This window comes from Vulpes vulpes, chromosome 12 (genome assembly GCF_048418805.1).
Source record: "Vulpes vulpes isolate BD-2025 chromosome 12, VulVul3, whole genome shotgun sequence".
Lineage (NCBI taxonomy): Eukaryota > Metazoa > Chordata > Mammalia > Carnivora > Canidae > Vulpes > Vulpes vulpes.
Window position 1 is genome coordinate 99,874,709 of NC_132791.1, and position 22,552 is coordinate 99,897,260.

Here is a 22,552-nt window from a genome sequence, read left to right on the forward strand (position 1 = left end):
ATTATAGTATGTTCTCAATAATTATATGCCAAATAAATGAATGGATGGACGGATGGATACTAAGTGCAATGTATAATTGTGCCAGTTTCACTATAACATTACCAAGTCAGAGTGCTCCCAGTCTTAAAAAACTTTATCTAATAAATTTTTAAAGATACCTCCAGTTTCCTAATTTGTCTTTTTTTTTAAAAAAAAAAACTGTCAGTTACTTAAACTTTGCTTACTGTGCCTATTTAGGTCTCAGATTTTGAAAAGCAACAGGACCATTTTCCATTTGTTTGCCATGATCTCCTATAGCAATCTAAAACAGTAAATGTGTAGTGAAGAATCTGGTGTTCCTAAAATAGAAAACACTGTACACAGGAATGTTCTATTATTAATAGCCTAGATCCAACAAAAGCTTTCTCAAATCTTGAAAATCAAGTATGATTTTCAGTTCTTTGACTAAAGGGAATGTTGACTTTGTTTTCAAAAGTAAAATGCATAATATCAGCACTATTTAAAAGTTCCAGAGATTCTTTTGTGTTGGGAGGACTTACACTATCCATATCAGTTGCTTTTCACCACATGCTGCTGATAGTAATTGAGATTTATAGCAAATGTTAAATATCAGATTTTGAAAGCTCAGCGTGAAAAAAGGTATGACTTTTTATTAATATGTTGATTTCTATTACATGTTGATATCGTTATGATTGGAATACAGTGGATTAAATAAATACATGATTAAGATAATTTAAACTGTTTCTTTTTTATTTTTTAATGTAGCTACTAGAATATTTAAAATTACATACATATGTAGACAGTGCTGGTTCAGATATAAAAAGACTAAAGAGACATAACAAATTTTGATGATCCTAGATTGGATCCTTATTTAGAAAATAAACAACCTTAAAAACATTTTTAAATAATTGGAGAAATTTGAGTATGGACTAGTTACCAGATATAAAATTGATTTTCTTAGTTGTGATACTGATATTATAGTCACATGGAAAGTTGCCTTCACTTTTAAGACAAACTTCTTGGAGTAGTTGAATGGCTAACTTATTTTATTTTTAAATATTTAATGATATATATATGTTTATAATTTAATATTTTATAACCATAATATTTGTATTTTATTTAAATATTTTATTTATATTATATTAAATAATATATTTATATCATAAATATAATTTTACACTTTATGTTTACATTTACATATATTTATGTATTTACCTATAATTATATGTATATGCATATCTATGTGTATACATAAAGTAACATAGTAAAAACTATTGAACCTACGCAAAAAGTAAATTGGTTTTTATTGTACAATTCTTTCAACACCCATTCTATAAGTTACAACTTTTTATAATAAAAAGTTTGTGAAAAGTTTATGACTCCCTTTGAAAAAATCTTTTGACTAAAACCAAATGACAAAATTATACCACAGTGACAACCATTTGGAAGACAGCTTGTATAAAGCAGCCACAATTCAGAGTAACACTATAAGTGACTATTGTAAAATAATGTATGCATTTATATAAGCTTACAAAATAATTTATCTCTAAATATATCAAAACTCCCTTAGCTGCTTTCTTTGCTTTAAAGAAGCAACCCATTAAGGAATATTCTAAACTAAAGACAGAATTTTACCAATTGGAAATGGCTATCTGTCCCTTGGAGAACAGATGGGTGAGTTTTCACATTCTGTGGATGATGACCCTTGTCCAAGCTTCTGGTATCACATATACATCTTTGGAACCACACCCATGGGCTACATTCCCATCATGGTAATCTTTCTCAGTTTGATTGACAGCTCCAATTTTCACATTTACACCACTTCCAGAAAACATAATTGATGAGTTAGTCTTAAATGCCTGGAGGATTTCTTTGGGATGGTTATTAGGATGACATGCAAAACAAGATTTACACAGTACAAAAGACTACTGACACTGTATTTGACAGGTTCAGAGATTGAGTAACAGTAGTTGTGAAACAGAAGTCAATTTTTGGGTAGCATCTTTATTTGGGAGCAAAGTTATGACATTACCATAGTACCTGACTCAGAGAAAGACTCTCAACAACATTGCAAAACATAAAATGGCTAAAGAGAACACTGCATTCTTACAAGACATTTGTTTAAATTTCTTCAAGCACATGCAGATATTTGATGATCTTTTATAAGAAAAAAATTTTTTTAAAAAAAGAAAAATTTAAAGTAGCCTCAAAAATGTGTCTTTATGGTATCGTAGTCATCAATTTAATTCCACAGTTCTAGGTCTTGGGCCTTCATGAGATAATACTGGAAGTCCACTCAAAGGGAATGGGATAATTCTGATGCCCTAAAGAAAATTCAAATGTAATCAGACTGTTTGGAAGGTAGTAAACATGTAAATCATATGTTCAGTATAAAATGTCAGCATTTTGTTAGGGTTACCCGAGCACTCCTATCCATCCTGAAGTACCCATCATTCTGTTCCTTGTGCCTCTGTGATGCTTTCCTCTTTCCCCAGTAGGACACTGGGCACTGGATGCATGTCAGTTCCTTCTGTCCACCAAGCTTGCCCTAGAGCAGAGCTGAGCTTTTAAAGCCCTGTTCTTTGCACAGAACATGACTCATCATAGGTTCTCAGCGAACGCCTAGAGAAGTGACTATCAATCTGTTTTGACTGAAATTCAGTCTCAAATACATTTTAAGTATGACACAGTAGATGCACAGGGATGACTCTGTATAAATTGGAACAAAAGTTTTGTGAAAAAAAAATAGTTAATCTTTCTATGTACCATCCATAGATATTTCCTAGTTTACTTTGTTTCATTTTTTAAAAATATTGGTCAAGACCATTAAATTGATTCCAAACTTACTAACTATGCTTTTAAATTGTAGAAATTACCCAGATGCCAATGATCAGTTAATTGGCTTACTTAGGATTGGTACAATACAAAAATAATCTTTCAAATATTGGTTTCCCTAGAATCTGTTATGGTTACTGTTGGTAGGTAAGAATTATTACTATGAATGTTCCGTCAACTTCCTACCAGCCGATTGCCCACTTAAGAAGGCAGGACAGTGTCAGGCCCCACATTGTTTATTCCCTGCTGTCCTCTACAGTTACCTGTGTTAGTCCCTTGTACTCTCTGAAGATCCTTGGGCCAATTCTGAAGAACAAAATGAACAGAAAGGTTAGCCCTACCATTCAGTAGAACTGGAGACTAAATCCTCCACCTCAGATCCCAGATTAAGAGCCCCGGTCTCATCCCTCCCATGTCCTCTGGGCCCAAATAGCCATTCATTCCAAAATGTTCACAGAATCCTGCCTCAGTACCTCCCTTGATCCTCTGTTCTTTACACCTTGGGACCAGTCCTGGGGGTCAAAGAGTAGCTAGGAGCCCAGTTAAGTGCTTCCAGCCCTCCTGTTACGTAGTGTTCAGTGTGTTTAAGGCTTTCTGCTGCACGGGCAATGGAGTGAGGGTCAGAACCCTCCTACAGTGATTTCACTCATAGTAGGCAGCTACTGGTCAGAATATGGAGCTCCTAGGGCTGACTGCCACTCTGGCTGGTTCCCATGTACACTGCTTCCTAGCGTCCTGAACGGGCACATTTCACTCAACCTGACCACTTTTGGCTGTTGCCTTGCCTGACTAATCCCTTGCCTGACTGTGGCTTGAAGAACCCATCTGTGCTATCCTTGGACTCTGCCCATACAAAGCCCCAGGTGTGGATGTAGGTTCTTCCCAATTTTGTCCCACGCCTACAGAATTTGTGTTGCAGGGTCTCAAGCCAGAGTCATAGCCCCAGGACCAAGGGATGAGTGATAGAATTTCTCCTCCAAATCCTTCTCTGGAGGAAGAAAAACAAGGAAAGGAGTGATTTCTAAAAGGGACCATGGCTACATGTGTTTCTCCAAGAGAAACTGTAGGTGAAAATATCTTGCTTAGGGCAAGATCATGAAGTCAGTCCTTTCTGACTTCATTTTTTTTCCTTTTAATACTGGTCAAGTGATTAATGTGGAGGGGGACACAGCACAATGAGCGTAAACTCTGGATCTAGATTGTGTGGCCTGGATCTCACTCTGCCGCTTGTTCACTCTGTGATCTTGAGCACATTACTCAAACTCAGTGTCCTGACCTGTGATAAGGAGAAAAATGGTGATTACCTCATTGGCTGCTATCAGAATAAGTAAGTTAAAGAGCTAAGGGACTTAGAACAGGACCTAGGCAGGGAAGCAAGTGACCATAGAAACCTCAAAGCAAAAGGCATGTCAGGGGCAGTTTCACATATGAGGATGCAGAGGGCCAGGGAGTAAATAAGCCCAAGGCTTTCCTCACAAAGAAAAATGAGAAACACCAGGAAATTTTGATCCTTTTCTAGCTGGGGTTTTTCCTTCATTCTCTTTCGTGTACTTTGGAAGCATTTACTAGGTAGGACATTCATTTAATCTGGTCTGCAAGGGACAGGGGAGAAGAGAATAAAAATATGCTAGAGGTGCAGGAGAGAGCCTCCTGTATTGACCGCTCTACCCTTCCTCACCATAGAGCAGCTGGGGTGTGTGTAAGTGAGGGTGGTGCCCCGCTCTGGTGTTCCATGTGAAACATGTTCAATAAAGAGGAGGGCAAAACTAATATTAATTGGGCACTTCTGGTTGGGCATCAATCAAAATCTTCAAAGTAAGCCTTGTAAGAGAAATACTAGTTTCATTTGATAGATGAAGAAACTGAGGCTCACAGGGTTACACAACTTGTCCAATACAGGCCTGCTTCATCCTTTACAAATAGATACTGTGTTTTCCATTCCATCTAGGACCATTTCAGAAATATCAGGGCACCATCTCTCACTCATTCGAGCAGGATAAGTTTATGATTTATCCTGTTAATAAGAAAAGGAGCAACAAGAAATTTTTCTATGTTTTTGTCATTCTTTTTTTTTTTTAATTCCATGAGTGATTTTTGAGAAGCTTATATACTGTCACATCTGGAAACTATTAAAGATTTGGGAAAATCTAGCTGATGGCATTAGCTTTTGTCTTTAGGAGTGAGCTCCTACTTGTGGCGTGAGATGATTCCTGGCATTACAGGAGAATTTTCTAGAAGGCAACCTTTAAACAGAAGGCTTACCCAGTGTGTTTGAAATATGGTTGAACTTCCAAAATCTGATTTCTTCACGTAGCTCTCCAGGGTCATCCCCTAGTTCTCCTAACTCCTCTGATGAGGAATCTGTACCAACCAGTGGCAATTGTGTCTCTTGATTTTCAAGGTGAGAAACAGGCCCTCTGGGCATAGCACAGCTATGAACACAGGCATTGATGTTTGTGCTCAGGCACTGTCCATCTAACCACCTTCTGAAGCAGTGGATGAAGGCCCTTGAGGATTCAACTACACCTTCTATCATGAATTTAGCCTAGCCATAGACACAAGCCCCAAAGGGACCATCAGGACGCATCTCACCAGTGCAGACGAGGTGGTGGGGCTGAAGTCATATCCAAACTCCTCCTTCTATGCTTTGAACCTCTAGCACCATCTCAACGCAATCCAGCCTGTAGAGACTCTTAATTTTATGTACTTGTCACCACATCCCCACACTACCTATCACTTTGGAGAATGAGTTTATGCTATAAGTAATGGGCCTTTTGTTTTCCATTTCGTTCCTGCTGTCCCCATGTGGGGTATCTCCCCACACATTCCACGTAGCCCCATCTTTCTGGTCAGCACCAGACTAGCCTCTGTTGTGAAGACACCATCGAGCCCCTGATGCAGCTGAGCAACTAAGGAGCCTTGACTACCCCTCCCACTCACCCTGGGCTGGGGATGGGGTCAATCCCATGTCACTTGCATCTACCATCCTCTCTTCTGAGATATGGCTGTCCTTGCCCATCCATCCTCATGAGATATCTTCTCAAATAGGACATGACTGAGTGGGTTAGTGTGAACTTTAGGTTGAATGAAGGCAAGGAAGGGTTTGAGAACCATTGAGACAATTTCTGTGATTAGCCCATGGCTGTGTGACACTGGAGCAGCTGTGGGATGCTTGTGGTTTCCAGACACCTCCTGGGGTCAGAGTGTGAAGACCCCTGCCCCACTCCTAGCCAGGCCTGAACTCCTCTCCCTCAGTGAGCTCATCGTAGAAGCAGTTACCTGAAGCAGCCCCCTTCTCCTCCTAGTACTGGGGAGGAAGACTAGAAAGAAACTACGAGGAGGAGGAATTGGCTCACCGAGTGTGACCACACCAGTGAGAGCAGCTTTGCTCCCAAAAAGCACTAGCAGCTGTTGCTTATGAATAAGCACAGCTCCCACTCCCGACCGGTTCTCAGTAGCAATGGGTGCTGACCACGGTCTGGCATTATTCTACACGCATGCTGCCGCGGTCAGGAGGCAGGCCCCGGACACTTGGACACAGCAGGCTGCTTGGACGTACATGCCAACCGCCTCACCTCGTTTCTTCGTCCATACCGTAGGGCCTACGTCACGCTTAACTATCATTAAGTTAGTGGGTGATAGCATTTAAGATGATGGTACATTGAAATTGTTCAGTAAACGTTACTTCTTATTTTTTCCTTCTCATCTTACTGACAAAGGCGCTGAGGCCCAGGGAGGTTAAGTAATTTGCCTGAGAGCAAGCACGCAGCTAATAAGAGCAAGAGTGAGGCTCCGAAGCCAGGCTTGTCTGGCCCATTGCTTATGGTCTCCATTAACTTTCTTTTAGCTGCTCCGCCCACGGAGCCCATGGCTTCTCTTGCTCTACTCCCTTGTCCCCTGGCAAAGAATAAGCAGCAGCTTCACTCTCATTTGAACCCAGGTCAGTTCCGTCCTGCGGCCTCCTGTGCTCACAGCGTGGCAGCTGCCTGTTTAAGGTTATGGCGAGGGAAGAGATTATTCATGTCAGGCACCTGAGTCCAGGGCGGAGACTGGATGACTCAGGTTCAGGATTGCAGCCCCCACCCAGCTCACATTAATCAAATGGAATTTAAATTAAGAGCCCAGGAGATTAAAGGTGGAAAAAGCTGATTTTGAAGTGACTTTTTTCCCCCCTTGCACCAGGACGTGGCTGATGTGTAAACGCCCTCCTTCAAGGAAAGCAGCTCTGGGTGCACGGCTAGAAGTGTGGCTCATCAGGTCCCTGTCAAATGCACCAGAGGAGAAACCTGCCTGGGAGCCAAGGAAAGGCCCAGGTGGGGCCTGGTCTGACACGTCGACTAATAAGTGTCAAGACAAAGTATTTGCCAATCTGGGCGTTGGCATCTCTGTGTTCTCAAATACACTGTAATGGTAGGAAATTTGGGTACAGTAAGGCCAACAGGCAGGATGTGATCGCCGTTGAAAAGATAGCGTGTCAGTCTCGGGTCTCAAGAGGAGGGCCAAGCTGCGTCAGGCGGGGCCCCCGGAAAGCACCAGCTTGTGGGGAGCTGCAGGAAGCAGGGGGAGCATCAGGCTTTATTGCAGCTTGTGAAGGGAGGAACGGGACAGCGAGCGTAAGCAGACTTATGGGCGGTGGCCTGAAGCATTGCAGCTGCTCCCGCCGGGAGGGCAGCCCTGGCTGTGGGTAGGCCAGGCACAGAGGGACATAGGCCGTGAAGCCTGACAAGGTGGCAGGGCTCCGGCCCGGTTCCTTTCACTCAAGCAGGCGCCCGTGGTTTTGTCTCTAGGAACCGAGTAGCCCTGAGAGGGACGGAGCTTCCAGGGTGAGCTCGGCCCTGGCGGCAGAGCATCTGATGCAGATGATGAAAGACACGGTCAGTACGCGGGCATTAGAACAGGGCACCCGTGGCTTGGGGAGTGCTGCGGGGGGAGAGCGTGAGGCTGCAGCTTCTTCAGAAAAAGGCGGAGCCCGGGTGAGCACATTCCCTCCAGGTGCCTAACGCCTCTCATGTGGGGGAGGACAAATCCCAGGAAGCCCACTCTGGAAAGCTCATTTGTCCAGTGCCGTGGGCCATGGATGATGCCCTGTGCATGGAAACAGCCAGAATGTGCTTAACAGGTTGCACACATCTTCTCTGGAAGAACAGCTCACATAATGTTTGCTATTCCAGCACTTTCCACCTCGTGTTACTAACGACACAGAAAGGAAGCCAGAGAGCAGGGGCCTGCGCTGTGGACACACGCACGCTGGTCGTGGCTGCCTTGAGAACAGACATCAACCATCACTAGCGATTCCTCCTTAAAAAACAGGGCAACATGACACGGGAGCAAGAGTCCTGGCCTGGACCCAGGAGACCGGACTCCAGCCGCAGGGCTGTGGTAATGGTGGACCTACAAGCTCTGGATCTATGTCCTTTTCTGCAAAATGAGCGCCCAGGCAGTCTCACTCTACACTCTTGAGCCTTCTGCTTGCAGAAATGTGGAGTGTTCTAGTGCAAAAGGTATTTAGAAAGACACAAAAGTAGCTTCAAACACCTTCACCTACTTGGGAAACAAAACGTTTTCCAACCTCCTTTTTCTGCAATGTACCAGCTCTTAACCCTGCAGAGCTGCTCGTAACTAGAGATTTGTCACTAGCTGCTTTTATAAAATGTTGTTTCTTCAAATGAGAGCTCAAAGTCTTCCAAGGTTAAGTATTATCCCTTTAATGTGATCTTTCCTAGAATAAACTAATTAGATTTTATGCATATGGGCAAAAATTTTCGTCGTTACTTATTGATATGATAGGATCTAAGCACAGGATCAAGTTCAGAAGGTTCTTAAAAAATATCCAAGGGTGATATGTCCTGAAAGGGCCTTTTCTCCACCAGACTTCAGAAACTTTCCACCCATTCTTAGCAGTAATCTGGTCTTCCTTCTACTTCAGCGTCAGGATGGTTTATTTGGGTTTGTTTGTTTTCCGATTTTTGTCACTCATCTAGTCAGTGAAGATTCCTGAGATGTGATGTGCAGAAAAAGAGTCTTGGCTTTTTCCTCCTAATTTACATGCAACAAATGCTCTGGCAAGACAGCAGCTCGTTGCACGTGTGAGGAAGCTGGTCGGTGGGTCTGCGTCTCCTGCACAGGCAGTGGGAAGCTCAGGATGGGACAAGTGTCTGACCGCCTCGTCCACAGCTCTCCACCTGGCACCTTTTCCAAAGTAATTTCAAAGAAAAGAGAATTTTGAGTAGGCTTGTGATAAGTAGGACCAGGGCTGTCCACTTCAGCATAGTGGTGGACTTTGAAAGCTCTCCAACAAGTTTCTGGAGCAAGTGACCCTGGTCTTTAAAACGTCGCATGCCCACCTGGCCCCCATGAGACCAAGCCGCGCACCCTCCATACAGGCCCAGTGCCTGAAGGCCAAGTGGAAACATCTTGAAATTTCATAGAGCACATGTGACTGGAAACAGAACAAGCCAGAGAGAGCAGGAGACAATGGTGAGGGCCCACCTGCCCGTATGCCAATTCCTGTCTCTCTTCCTCAAACCTGGAAATATTGTATATCTTGTTTCTTGAGTCGTTTCATTATTATTTTGCCATTAAAATGTAATTAAAATGTAATTGCCTTCGGAAAAGTATGAAGGCAGTGGGAAAAACAAAAGAGATCGGTGACTGCCAGAGTTTGCGGGGAGGGAAAGATGAACAGACAAAGCGCAGAGGACTGTTAGGGCGGTGACACTGCTCTGCACGTACTGGGACGATGGGTACGCGTCATCATACGTTTGTCACAGAATATCCTGGACACCGAGAGTGACCCCCAGCGTAGACTGATAACGACGCGTCCACGTGGGTTCAATGCACCACTGTGGCAAGGGATGTTAATAGTGGGGAAGGCCACGTGTGTGCAGGGACAGGGGCTAAATGGGGAATCCGTGTTCTCCCCTCAATTTTGCTGCTCTTTAAAAAAAAATTATTAAAAATCATTTAACTAATAATAGTTATTTTAATTGACTAATAATGATGTCTTCTAATTCTGGGTAATCCCTATCCTACTATGAGTCCCCCAAGACCAGCAGACACACAGTGTTTCTCCTCTTTGCTCCGTCAGCCCCTAAGGAGCGTTGTCAGGGGCAGCAGAAGGAAGGTGCCAGGCACCGAATGTGTCCCCACAAATCTGTACGTGATGCCAACGTGCGGGGATTAGAGAGGGCGGTCAGGGTTACACGAGGTCATGGGGTCACGGCATTGACACGCTCACTAGGAGACGAGGCGGCCACTGGCATGCGGGGGCTCGGGCTGCAGGGAGGAAGAGGGTGCTGAGCAGGGTGTAGATGGGCGGCACCCGCACCCCCGGCATCCAGCCTCTGGAACTAGGGGATGCCTTGTCCAGCTCCCGCGGCCTCTGGTACTTCTGTGCCGGCAGCCAGAGGGAGGCCGGAAGGAACCAGCCCCCCCCCCCCAGGACACCGGAGCAGAGCCCCGCTCCCCCTCCCGAGGGGAGTGAGCTGCAGCACCTATGAGGCCAGGACCCAAGGGTGCCCAGGCTCTCTCCAGAGCCGGAGCCCGGGGGACTGGGGAAGGCGCTGGAGCACACACCCAGACAGCAGAGAAGTAGGCCACGTTCAGCACTGCCCGAGCACTGTCCAGGGAGCCCGTGCTGGGGTTGCAGGTGCGCTTGCACGGTGTGCACCTGGACTAACAGGGCCGGGCTGGGGGTGCCTGCGCTCCGCTCCCAGCCCGTGTGCTCTGCGGGCCGCTCTCCCCACACGCGCAGGCCCACCTGTAGGGCAGTGGGCCTGCTCTCCTAGCTCCCTGCCTCACCCCTCCCGCCTGTTTCTCTCCTCATCCCCCCAAAGCCTTTCCTGTGACAGGTCACAAACGCTCCACTAATGGAGGAATTCAGGGCATAGATTTGAGGCCCTACGGATACTTTTCCTCTGGATGGCCTTGTACGGCGTAGGCGACCGTGCACACCTAAATCCTCAATGTGGAGGGTAAGCTGTGGGGTCAGGGTGCCCCGACCACCTGGCACAACCTTGCCGCCCAGAGGGGCCCCCTCAGTGCTGATGCCCCGCAGTCCGGACAAGGCTCTGTGTACACAGTCTTCCCTGCCCCTACGGGTCTGTCGGGCCGGCACTCCTCATCCTGTAGGATCGGGATCTCCCCAGCCTCCCTGGGGACACCTCCCCTGCCAGCCCTGGACGAAGCTCCCTGAGCTCTGACCCGCACTCCCGGATGGCTGCCACCCCGAGGGTCCCGCTTGTGTGCCGGCCAGACCCCGAGGATGCGGATGAGGACGCCCTGACTTCCGAGCCTCGAGGCCCCAAGTACCACGTGGACTGCACGGAAACTGTTTTCAGGGAATAAATAACTGTTCCTAAGCTTTTGCTTTTGAAGATATTTCACTTCCTTAATTGTTAATCATAACAAACTACTTGCTTTGCATTTTTTTTAATTGTAAAATGTGAAAAAATTCACATTTTTTTTGAATTGTGAGACGTCTCAAACACAGAAAACCAGAAGAATGTAATGGGGCAGCCACTGCCTTCCCCGGACACGGAGCAGAAGCTACCTTTTACTATATTGCCATGGATGATTTTGCTTAAATAAAGCCATGCAAATGCAGGCGAATACAAACAAGCTTTCTATCCCCACCTCCTCTTCGCCCTGAGATAACGTCTCGGGTTGGTCTGCCTCAGTCCACGTAGGTTTTGGACTCTTACTACATGTGTATGTGTCTAAAAACAACACGTAGTTTTTCTCCGATGTATTCAATTAGCACAATAATTGGATTACATGGCATATAACATTTTATGACTCCTTTTGAAGAATTTAACACCAGATTTATCTATGCTGATTCATGTAGACGGAGCCCATTCATTTTAACTGCTACGTTATCTCAAGACTATGCGTCCACTGCATTCACGCACCGCAGCTGAGCGCATCCTTCTACTGGTCTCTTGGAATCCAGGGGCATGTGTGTCTTCAGGGCACATACCTGGAAGTAGAATTTCCAATTTGTGGATGCCATGGGCCTCCGACCTTCCAGGTATGGCCTAAGTGACTTCCAAGTTGGCCTACGGCGCACTGTGGCTCGACAAGTGGGAGAACACCTGTTTCCCCACCTCCGTCCCCCACTCCCCCGGCCAGCACCTGCTCCACACCGCCCGAGGGACCCAGACGGACTCAACGGGGCCCCACTCTACTCTGCATTTGCTGAAACTTCTCATACATTCATTGGCTATTTGGACTTTGGACTTTGTGAATTCTCTTTTTATATCTTTTGCTCATTTTCCTACGTTTATTTTTCCCTTTCTTATCTTTTTGAGAATTTCCTAATATTCTGGGCATTTGTCAACTTTATTTATTACAAATAACTTGGGCCACTTGTGGCTGGTGCTCCCGCTTTGCTCACGGAGTCTCTTATGGAGAGGCGTCATTTTTAATATAATCAATTTACCAATATTTCCTTTATGATTTATGCCATTTGTATCTTATTTAGGAAAATTTTTCCTAACGTGATATCAACATAAAAGTTTTGCGGTCCCATACAAATTTTAGGACCATCTGTTCTAGTTCTGTGAAAAATACTGTTGGTATTTTGATAAGGATTGCATTAAATCTGTAGATTGCTTGGGGTAGTTTGGACATTTTAACAAGATACAGAAGCAAGTGTCCATCAATAGAAAGATGGGTGAAGAAGATGGGGAATATACATACATATATGCACACATGCTGGGGGATATATATATATACACACTCACAGACACCCCATAGGATAGTACTGAGCCATCAAAAAGAATGAAATCTTGCCATTTGTAATGACATGGATGGACCTAGAGGGCATAATGCTAAATAAAATAAGTCACTCAGAGACTGAGTGCCGGTGTCGTGGAGCTACTGGATTGGTTGGAAATGGCAGAGGTGGAGGAGACGCTGAAGGACTTCAGAGCCAGAAGGGAGTGTAGGGCATCATCGCGGTGAACACAGAAGGCGCCATGGACAATCCCACTACCACACAGTATGCCAACCTCATGCACGACTCCATCTGGAAGGCCCAGAGCACCGTCCATGAAGCTGACCCCCAGAATGACCTCACTTTTCTTGGAATTCACTCCAAGAAAAATGAAATTACGGTTGCACCAGATAAAGACTATTTCCCGATTGTGATTCAGAATCCAACTGAATAAGCCACTCTCTGGGCTTCCTGAGTCATCCCTTAATGTAACAGCCCCTAAGAGTGATAATATGTATCATGTCAACCAACAGGCAGGTGGAAATCACCTTAGAGCCTACTTAGACTGATCCAATGCCCGAAGTCATCAAAGTCAACCCTCTGCTGGCCAGTCACCCTTGAATTCTTGGGGGGACCTTCTTTCCTCACCTCCAGATTTTGGAGCAAGAGCTTTGAGCAGCCCACACACCCTGCTTCCTTCCATCTGACCTTCAGTTCACTTTGTCACCCTTGGAAAAGTCTGTTTTTAACTAAAAATAACTAAAATGCTTTAAAAAGAAAAGTCACTCAGAGAAAGACAAATACTACAGGATTTCACTCATATGTGGAGTTTAAGAAACAAAACAAATGAACAAATGAAGAAAAGAGAGAGAGAAACAAAAAAAAAGGATTCTTAAATACAGAGAACTGGTGGTTGTCAGAGGGGAAGTGGGGGATGAGTGGGCAAAATAAATACAGGAGATTAAGAGTGCACTTACCTTAATGAGCGTTGAGAAAAGTATAGAATTGCCGAATCATCAGGTTGTACACCTGAAAGTAATATAGCCCTGTATGTTAATTACGCTTGACTACAAATAAATCATGTCTCCATACTATCTGGTTTTTTGCTTTTCCATGTTCATTTTAGGATGAGCTTATTCAGTTCTATGAAAATTTCTATTTTGCTGGAATTGCTTTTAATTTGTTGATTGGCTTGAGAGAAATCACTTATATTTTGATAACGATTCTTCCCATTCATGAACATTTATCTTGGGCCTACTTCTATGTGTTTAAGCAATGATTTGCAATTTTCCCCCACAAAGGTGTTATATTTATTATACATCCAGAACTGTATCCACAGAGGTGGGTACGTTATAATTTTTTTATGGGATTACAGATGGAATCTTTTTCCTGTTAGCTTTTCAAATTTTCTGATTGAAATTGGTGACACCTCGGGATTATATTTGTTTTTTAATTCTGTTATATTCTCTAGCAAATTAGTGAACTCAGAGAATAATGTCTTATTGCTTTTCAGTTGTTATAATTCTTGTCTTATACATTTTGACAAGGACTTCAATATAATATGACACATGAGTTGTAACTGTGGACTGCCTTGTACCATTCTTGACCTTAAGAGAGAAGATACTAAAATTTCACCACTAACTATCATGTTTGCTACACTTTGGATAAAGACCACTGCTAGTTTACTGTTATGTTGCTTTTTTTTGTTCTAGGAATTTTCTCATTTGTTTTTGTTGTTGTTGTTGTTGTTGTTATCACAATAACTTCTATAAGATTTGTTTGCATTTGCTTATAATTTCAGGGTGCCTGGGTGGCTCAGTTGGTTAAGCATCCGACTCTTAATTTCAGCTCAAGTCATGATCTTAGGGCTGTGAGATCATGTCCCGCATCAGAATCCCTGTTCAGTGTAGAATCTGCTTGGGATTTTCTCTCTCCCTCTGACTTTCCCCCTGCTCACTCTCCCTCTCTCTCCCTCTCTCATAAATAAATAAATAAATAATAAATAAATATTTAAAGTCATATATTTGCCCATAATTTCAATTTCAACCGTGTTTGCACTTCTCTTGCTCTTATTAATCCCAATATTTTTATATAGACCTTTGCTCTTCCATCTTGATCAGCAAATGGTTTGAATATATCAGGAGCCTATTCATTTTTTTCTTTTTTAAATTAATTTTTTAATTTAATTCAGTTTGCCAACATATAATATCACACCCAGTGCTCATCCCATCAAGTGCCCCCCTCAGTGCCCGTCACCCAGTCACCCCATACCCCCCACCTCCCCTTCCACTACCCCTTATACATTTCCCAGAGTTAGGAGTCTCTCATGGTTTGTCTCCCTCTCTAATTTTTCCCACTCAGTTCCCCTCCTTCCCTTATAATCCCTTCCACTATTTCTTATGTTCAGGAGCCTATTCAAAACAACAGCTCTTCAGTTAATCTTTTATACTATCCTTTCTGCTTCTATTTCAATGATTTCTGTATTATGATTACTTTCCTTCTAGTTTTTTGGATTTGCAGCATTGTTCTTGTCCTGATTTCATTATTTTTTTTTCAAATATACTTATTTGAGATTATAAATATTCATTTAAGTATTGCGTTAGCTTTATATCACAGGTTTGTTATATAATACATTCATTGTGGATCAATGCTAAATACGTTAAAATTCCTCATGGCATTTCTTGTTTATTCTTCCTTTTTTGTTTGTATTGAGTTAGATACATACATTGCTCATGTTGCATAAATTTTAATTGTATAGCTTGATGGATTTTACTTTTGCACATACCTGTATAAAAACCGCTGAGGAAAAAAAAAAAAAGAAAGAAAAAAAAAAAAAACCGCTGAGGTCCGATCCACAATTTCCAGGGCTTCAGAAGTTTTCCTCATGTGTCTTCCATACCCATATCCCGATCCCCTAAGGAAACTACCATTCCAGTTCCTATCAAAAAGTATTAATTTTTGTCTGTTCTTTTCCATTTCCATATAAATTTGAGAATCTACTTTTAGTATCTAAAAAATAGCTGGACATTTGATTAGGAATTGTACTGAATATACAGATCAATTTGCAGAGATTGATCTGCAAATCAATCTCTTAATAATAATGAGTTTTTCAAAGCAAATGTGCTATATTGCCCCACTTATGCAGGTCTTGTTTAATTTCTCAGCAACCTTTTGTATTTTTCAGTATAGTAGTTATGCAAATCCTACTCGTCAGTGTCCTTTAAAAAAAAACATATACTGTAGTTCAGTAAGATAGCAACTGTATAAAATTGCTAAAATAGATTTTAGAATCATACTAAATGTGTGTCTCTTGGTTCATCTTCCAAATCAGACTGATCTTTGAAACTAGCAGTTTTTAATCAAAGCTGACTTTATAGGAGGAGTATAATGTATGCACTACTGTTTTAAAACAATTAGTGTGTGTGTGTGTGTTTGTATGATTGAGCCCATTCATTGTAAGTCTAAGCTCGTTAGCATTAATATACCCATGTAGACTAGCAAAATAGTATGTAGATGTGATCTCAGTTGTAAATAGAAAAATCTAATTCAATAAACTCTGTATCACCCCTGTAAAAAAATTTTTTTTGGATTTACCCCTATATATTTGATACTGTTGTAAAATTTACTTTTTAAATTTAATTTTCCTATTGTTTGTCACTAGAATATAGAAATGCAAATGAGTATTATATATTGGTTTTGTGTCCTGTAAGTTCTCTAATAAATGTATTACATCAGAAGCTCTTTGTAAATCCTTCATGATGTTTTATGCACGTAATTTTGTTTTCTGTTAAAAGGCAGTTTTAGTTCTTCCAAAACTTATTTCTTTTATATCCTTTTTCTGCCTTAGAAATGATCATGGTAGACATAATTGCCTTTTCCTAATCTCAAGGAGAAAGTATTCAACATATACCTTAAATGATGGTAGCAGTAGAAGGAAACTTGCACCTGGATTTGCTGGACGTGTGTAGTATGAACACGTTTTTAATTCTGTCAAATGCTTTTTCTTTCCATCTACTGAGATGACCAAATGGTTTTCTCCTTTGTTCTGTTAGTGTCTTGAGTTGTGTTAATAGATTTTTTAATATTAAACTTAGATTCATATTCATAGAATAACTCAACTTGATCATGTTGCACTATCTTTTTTAAAATATATGTTGCTGGATTTGATTCTGAGTTGACAGTTTGGTTTTTCTTTTTGGTTTTTCTTTTTCTTTTTATGATTTCACTGCTTTCTGAACTCCATTGATGCTGATGAGAAATCATTCATCATTTGGATCACTGTTCTTCTGTAGGAAATGTGTTTTTCTCTGGCTGCTTTTAATATTTTCTCCTTGTATTACATTTTCAGAATTTGACTATTTATGTATGTAGGTGTGCGATTTTCTCATATTTACTCTGCTTCTTGTTTGAAGAGCTCCTCAGGCCTAGAAAAGTTGATGTTTGTTAAATAAAATAGGGTAATTTCAGTCATTATTTCTTCAAATATTTTTTCACCCCCTTACCTCCCCTGTCCTTCCCGTATATGTTATACTACATGGTAGGTCTCCAACATCATGGAGGCTTGTTAGTTTTCTTAATCTTCCTTACACTTTGTTCCCCAGATGAGATCATTTGTATTGATTGTGTTCAAGTTCAGTAACCCTTTCTTCTATTCTTTTTGGTGCGCTGTTAGGACAGTCAGTGCTTTTTCAATTTCAAATATTGTACTTTTGAGCTCTAGAATTTCCTTTTAAAAAAAATACTTTCCCTTCATCTGCTTAAGTCCTCGAGCATATTTGCAGTAGCTGCTTCCACGGTCTTGCCTAGAGTTGCATGTGTTTATTTCATGCTGGACATGGTCAATGATATGTTGCCAAGATTCTGGAATTCTGGATGATGTTGTTTCCTTAATGGGTATTATAACTTTATTCAAGCAGGTAGTTAAATTTCTGGTTGTGTCTCATGAATTTGTCAAGCTTTGTTTTTTTCTTTTTTAGAGTTGCATGATTCAGTTTTGCCCTTAATCTTGCCAGAAGCGTGGTCCTTGCTCCAGATGCTTCATATGAATGCCCAGCATGCTCAGTGTGGTCTCTGCCCTCTGGCTGGGCCCAAACTCCTGCATCTCCCACCCTGGTGGGCCCGTCAGCCCTTTGCCCCAAAGCAGCTGCTCACACTTGCTTGGAAGCCTCATGGAATCTCATCCTGTGTGAAGCACAACCCAGCTCTGACACAGTCAGCTTTGCACCTGGGCCTCCAGGCCCCTCCTCAGCCTGTGCCGAGTATCCCAGGCCATGTATCAGCTCTCCTTCCATGTCCTCGGGGAAGCAGGAAGCTGTGTTCTCTATGCTCATCTGCCCATGCTGCAACCCAGGAACAGCCAGGGTGTAAGACAGCCAGGGTGTCAGTGTGCTCACTGCATGTTCCCCTTCTTCTCAGAGTCATAGTCCTGCACTGCTTGCTGTTCAGCAGCTCATGCATTTTTGTCCGGTTTTATGGTTTCTTACTGCATTCCCAGTAACAGTGACTCAGTCAAGGCCAAAAGTGCCAGACCGGAGTTTTTTTTTTTGTTTGTTTGTTTTTTGTTTTTTTTTTTTAATTTATGATAGTCACACACAGAGAGAGAGAGAGGCAGAGACACAGGCAGAGGGAGAAGCAGGCTCCATGCACCGGGAGCCCGACGTGGGACTCGATCCCGGGTCTCCAGGATCGCGCCCCGGGCCAAAGGCAGGCGCCAAACCGCTGCGCCACCCAGGGATCCCGAGACCGGAGTTTTTAACCACCAGGTCACACACTTCCTCCCCGCTGTCTCTCTTACAGTCAGACCAATCTACTCTCTCTGTTCCTGCTGGGGACATCTCTTCTGCTTCCCTCCAAACGTATGTCAAAGCTCAGCTCGTGTCTCATCCTCTCCATGAAGGTTTCACTCATTATCCAAGGCCGCAGCACTGCTCATCCTCTAAGCACTGGCCTCTTTGTCGAGGCACCTCATCTAGCACTTGATCACATGCTGAGAAATGGAGTGATGTAGTGAGCACATGTGCTGGGTTCTAAGCCTGCCTCCACCTAGGATGTCTTAGAGGTTGTAGTTGATTACTGCATTGTTCTGTGCCTCAGTTTCTTGGGCTCTGAAATGAGGGTGGTAATAACATCTAACTCAGGATTGTTGCAGGCATTAAACAGATGAATTTTATAAGATCTTAGCACAGGGCAGGTACAGAGCACCTTGCTAATTATTAGCTGTTACCATTTATACCGCCTTATACTCTTGTCCATTTATCTGTTTTCATTTCAATTTTTATTTTTATTTATTTTTTTTTCATTTCAATTTTTAAAATAACATTTTTATTTTAGAATGGTTTTAGGCTTACCAAAAAACTGAAAATAGTACAGAGAATCCTCTCCAGAGACCTTACATCAGTATAGTTGGTTTGTTATAATCAACCAATATTGATGCTTTTTAAATGGGTCTTGCCCTGGCCTCTCCTCCCACCAACAAAAGGGGAAACGTAAAAGGTGAGAATGTACTAATTCATTATGACTTTCTCATGACCAGCATAGTGCTATGCACATTCAGTAAATACCTTTTACACTAATTAACAAGAATACAGAGGGGCAACTCCCTTCTATAGAGGAGAAAGGGATGGGCTGTCATTGGCATCTGTCTCAGAGTGAGTTCCCCTTACAGTGTTCCTGCTCCCTGGTAGCCACAGAGTGAGAACTTATGAAACTGCCTTTTCTTACCCTCCACTTTTGAGATGAGACCTACCAGTGACTATTTCCAGCTCTGAGTCTAACCCGATGCCAATCTCAGGCAGTTGCTGTTGGATATAAGAAAAAGAAGGAAAGATAAAAATTAATAGGAGCTCATATAAGTCACCACATCTTACTGGGTCATAAAATGTTGCTGGAATATTGCTGGAAAATATTTGAAATTTCTGTAATTCCATCTTGAAAATACCCCTCTATTTGCTGTTGTTGTTTCTTTTTTTCCAACTAATCATCATCTTTAATGGACTCTCTAAAGAGCTTGAAATATCTGCTTCTCCTTGACCTTCCTATGAGGGAAATTAAACTGGAAACAATTATTAAATACCTGGAAAATTTCCATTGGGATTTGTACCCTTAAAGCGACTGATCACATTTAAATAGCTTCATCATAGTGAAATTTTGCTCCATGATCATGCATTTTAAAAAGTCCAGCCAGAGGCCCTGAAAGTAACTCTATAACCCATAATGGTCCTCTGCCCATTAAGTCACAAAAATGTGTTACGGAAAATGTTCAAGAGAAATTGCTCCATGTTTATTCTCATCTACAAATAAATTTATATAGTCAGTATTTTTAAGCCCTTTTTAAATTCTTTTATTGTCATTAATATCATAATAATTATCATTATTGTCATTATATCATATCAAACTATTTCCAGCACTTATCCACTTAATAAAAGCTTAAAGATTATTTTTACTCATGATAATTTCTATTTTTTGTCCTTGTAAAATAACCCAACTTGACAATTCCCTTTAAAACAGAAGAGATTTGTACTAAGGTGTGTGTTAGGTGGGGGAAGCCCTTGGTGGAACATAAACCTATTTCCCATCTTGTCAACGGTTTCCACTATTTCATTAGGCGTAAAAAGTGGCGAAGACGATACTGAAGGACTCTGGTGCCATGGATTCCTTCGCCTACAAGAGCCTTGCGAGTGGCCCTGAGAGGTAGAAAGGCGGTTTATCTGCAGAAATTTTTGGTCTTCTGGATCTCATTATGTAAATGAGCCATTTCAGGGTAATAAATGCCGTCCAAATGCCCTGCAAGAAGTACTGCAATGGAGAGAATGTTGTTTCATTTTGTTTTGCAAACCGACTTTAGAGCAAAAAAAAAAAAAATGTGCTTTCATGTAAGAAAATGCTCTTTAGATAGAAAAGAAAGCTCTGGAGAGAAATCCATCAGTAGGAACAGTGACTAATTAGCAAACCCAACTTTCTCTGCTAATTCTTCAGCTCACTGCAAGACCTCTTCCTCCACTTGGGCCCCAGGTCCATTCACGGACCTAGATATTTTCCTTTAGTAAGAATTAGTCTGCTATTTCAGAAATGAAATGTAATCTTGAAAAATGGAAGGAAAAGAAGCACAAAAAGCAATGTCCAGATTTTCCAAATTTAAGTAAATCAATAATTCTTTTAGAAAAAAAGGGTATTGAAACTCCACACTCATTCCACTTTTATTATTATCAGGCTTAAAGTATCAACTTGAATGCTCTCTCCCCCTTGCCCAGCTTCCTTTCTCCCAGCATTTTGAGCACAATCTTGTTTCCTGGGCACCAGGGAAACTGGTTCACCTGCATTTCTTACTTTATTCAAGGGAACATTTTGATTTTCCAAAACAGAACCTTTTCCTGTGTCTGAGGTGGGAACTCAACTCCACAATCATTTCCGATTGTTCTTATGGAGAAACAAACTTTCAATGCACCTAAGTTCCCTTTGTGATGACCCCACCCTGGCTTGGGTGATCGACACACACACACACACACACACACACAGGAGAAAAGGAGAACTGCAAATTCGACCCATTCCAGGTGCACAATTTAATAACATCTTAGCTACGTAATAAAAATAATATGCATACAATAAAAATTGGTACATATATAGCCACAGAAGATATTTCCTCTCACACCTGCCTCAACCGCAATAATGAATCTCACAGCGGCACCGTCTAGAAACAACGTAAAATACGGCCTGAGTAAAGTGAATAACAAGTGAAGTATTTAATTAGAAATTGGGCAGGCGGTTAATTTTGTTTAGCCTTAAGGCCTAAAAGACAGCGTAAAAAATCTCATGACTAAGAAACGTTTTAAACTACACAATTCACTTACTTTCACCTGTAGCGTCAGGCCTGTGGTCAGTCTCCGTGTGCCCCGCCGGCCTCCAGACGCAGGCAGCGGACAGCCGAGCCCCACTTGAGGTTGGCAGGCGGGACTGGGGGCCTGGGGCCTCCTACCTTTCTCAGGCTAAAAATCTTGCAAAGGCGCATCCCTCCTTGTGATGTGCCGTATTCCCAAATGTTTCGCCCCAATCTTCCATCGGATTCTCACCTTCAGATTCCGATCTCTGTTGGCAGCCAAAGCGCTGAGATTGAGCAGGCCCGGGCCGGGGGAGTAGCTCAAAGCCAGGAAGGGGAGGCCTCCTAGTCCTGACCTCTCCGCGCTGCTGGAGCCCCTCCTTGGTCACCCTGGCTGCTAGATTTCCTGCCCCACCCGCCTCACCGCCGCCCACAGCCGGCCTCGCTCTGTCCCTTGCACACCCCACACCTTTCACGCTGGCATCCGTCACCGTCACACTGTGGGCCTGGCCCTCTAGGCTCTTCCACCGTGCCCCTGGCTTCCAGGCCGGGCCTCAGGGACGCTCTCGCCCCACCTGCTGCCTTCTCCCCCCTTGCTGACATGCTGCTCTCCTCCAAGAATTCCCGGGAGCATCAGGTGCTTCACTTACCTGCCCGGCCTCCCAAGGCCCACGCTGCCGTCCCTAGTCTGTGCTCAGGGCCTCCCTGTGTTCCTGCGGTCCCCGGCCTGGGTCATCACGAGCCATCAACAGGCCACTGGTTGTCTGTGGCCCCTGCTGGACAGGGGCCCCTGCCGCCGCCCTTGACCCCCGTGGCTGCCAGAGCTCTCGCCAAGCCAGGTAAGCGCCCAGGTATTTGCTGAAGAAAAGAGCTGGAGAGGACAGAACCCGGGAGCTGATTTTTGGCAACGATGGGCCAAGTGGATTCCAGGAACACTGTAGGCTCTTGGGAGGCACCTGGGAACTATGTGACACCTGGGAACGAACAGCACTGCGGAGGGGGCCGACCATCAGCGTCACAAAGAATATTTCCATAGGACTATGCACCTAAACAAACTCCCTGCCTCGCCCTCGCAGGGGCCCCAGAAGACAGACAGGGCGGACGTTATCCCCACTAGACAGGTGTAGACACCGCGGTTCTGGCTGTTTAAGTGACTGGCAGGAGGTCATAAGATATAAACAGCTCACGGG

The 22,552-nt window shown here is 43.1% G+C and overlaps 1 long non-coding RNA gene and 1 pseudogene across 2 annotated transcripts; one reads left to right on the plus strand and one right to left on the minus strand.

The window, feature by feature from the left end:
• Positions 1-1,988: 1,988 nt before the first annotated feature.
• Positions 1,989-21,691, minus strand: LOC112911865 (uncharacterized). Of its 2 annotated transcripts, XR_011995735.1 has the most exons (5): positions 21,397-21,691; positions 19,296-19,347; positions 13,528-13,579; positions 3,099-9,024; positions 1,989-2,324 (listed from the first exon to the last, which is right to left on the minus strand). It is a non-coding gene; the product is annotated as an uncharacterized lncRNA (long non-coding RNA). The 2 variants fall into 2 exon arrangements; XR_003233442.2 differs by having other exon boundaries at positions 1,989-9,024.
• Positions 12,700-13,004, plus strand: LOC112911864 (dynein light chain roadblock-type 1 pseudogene; annotated as a pseudogene).
• Positions 21,692-22,552: the final 861 nt, after the last annotated feature.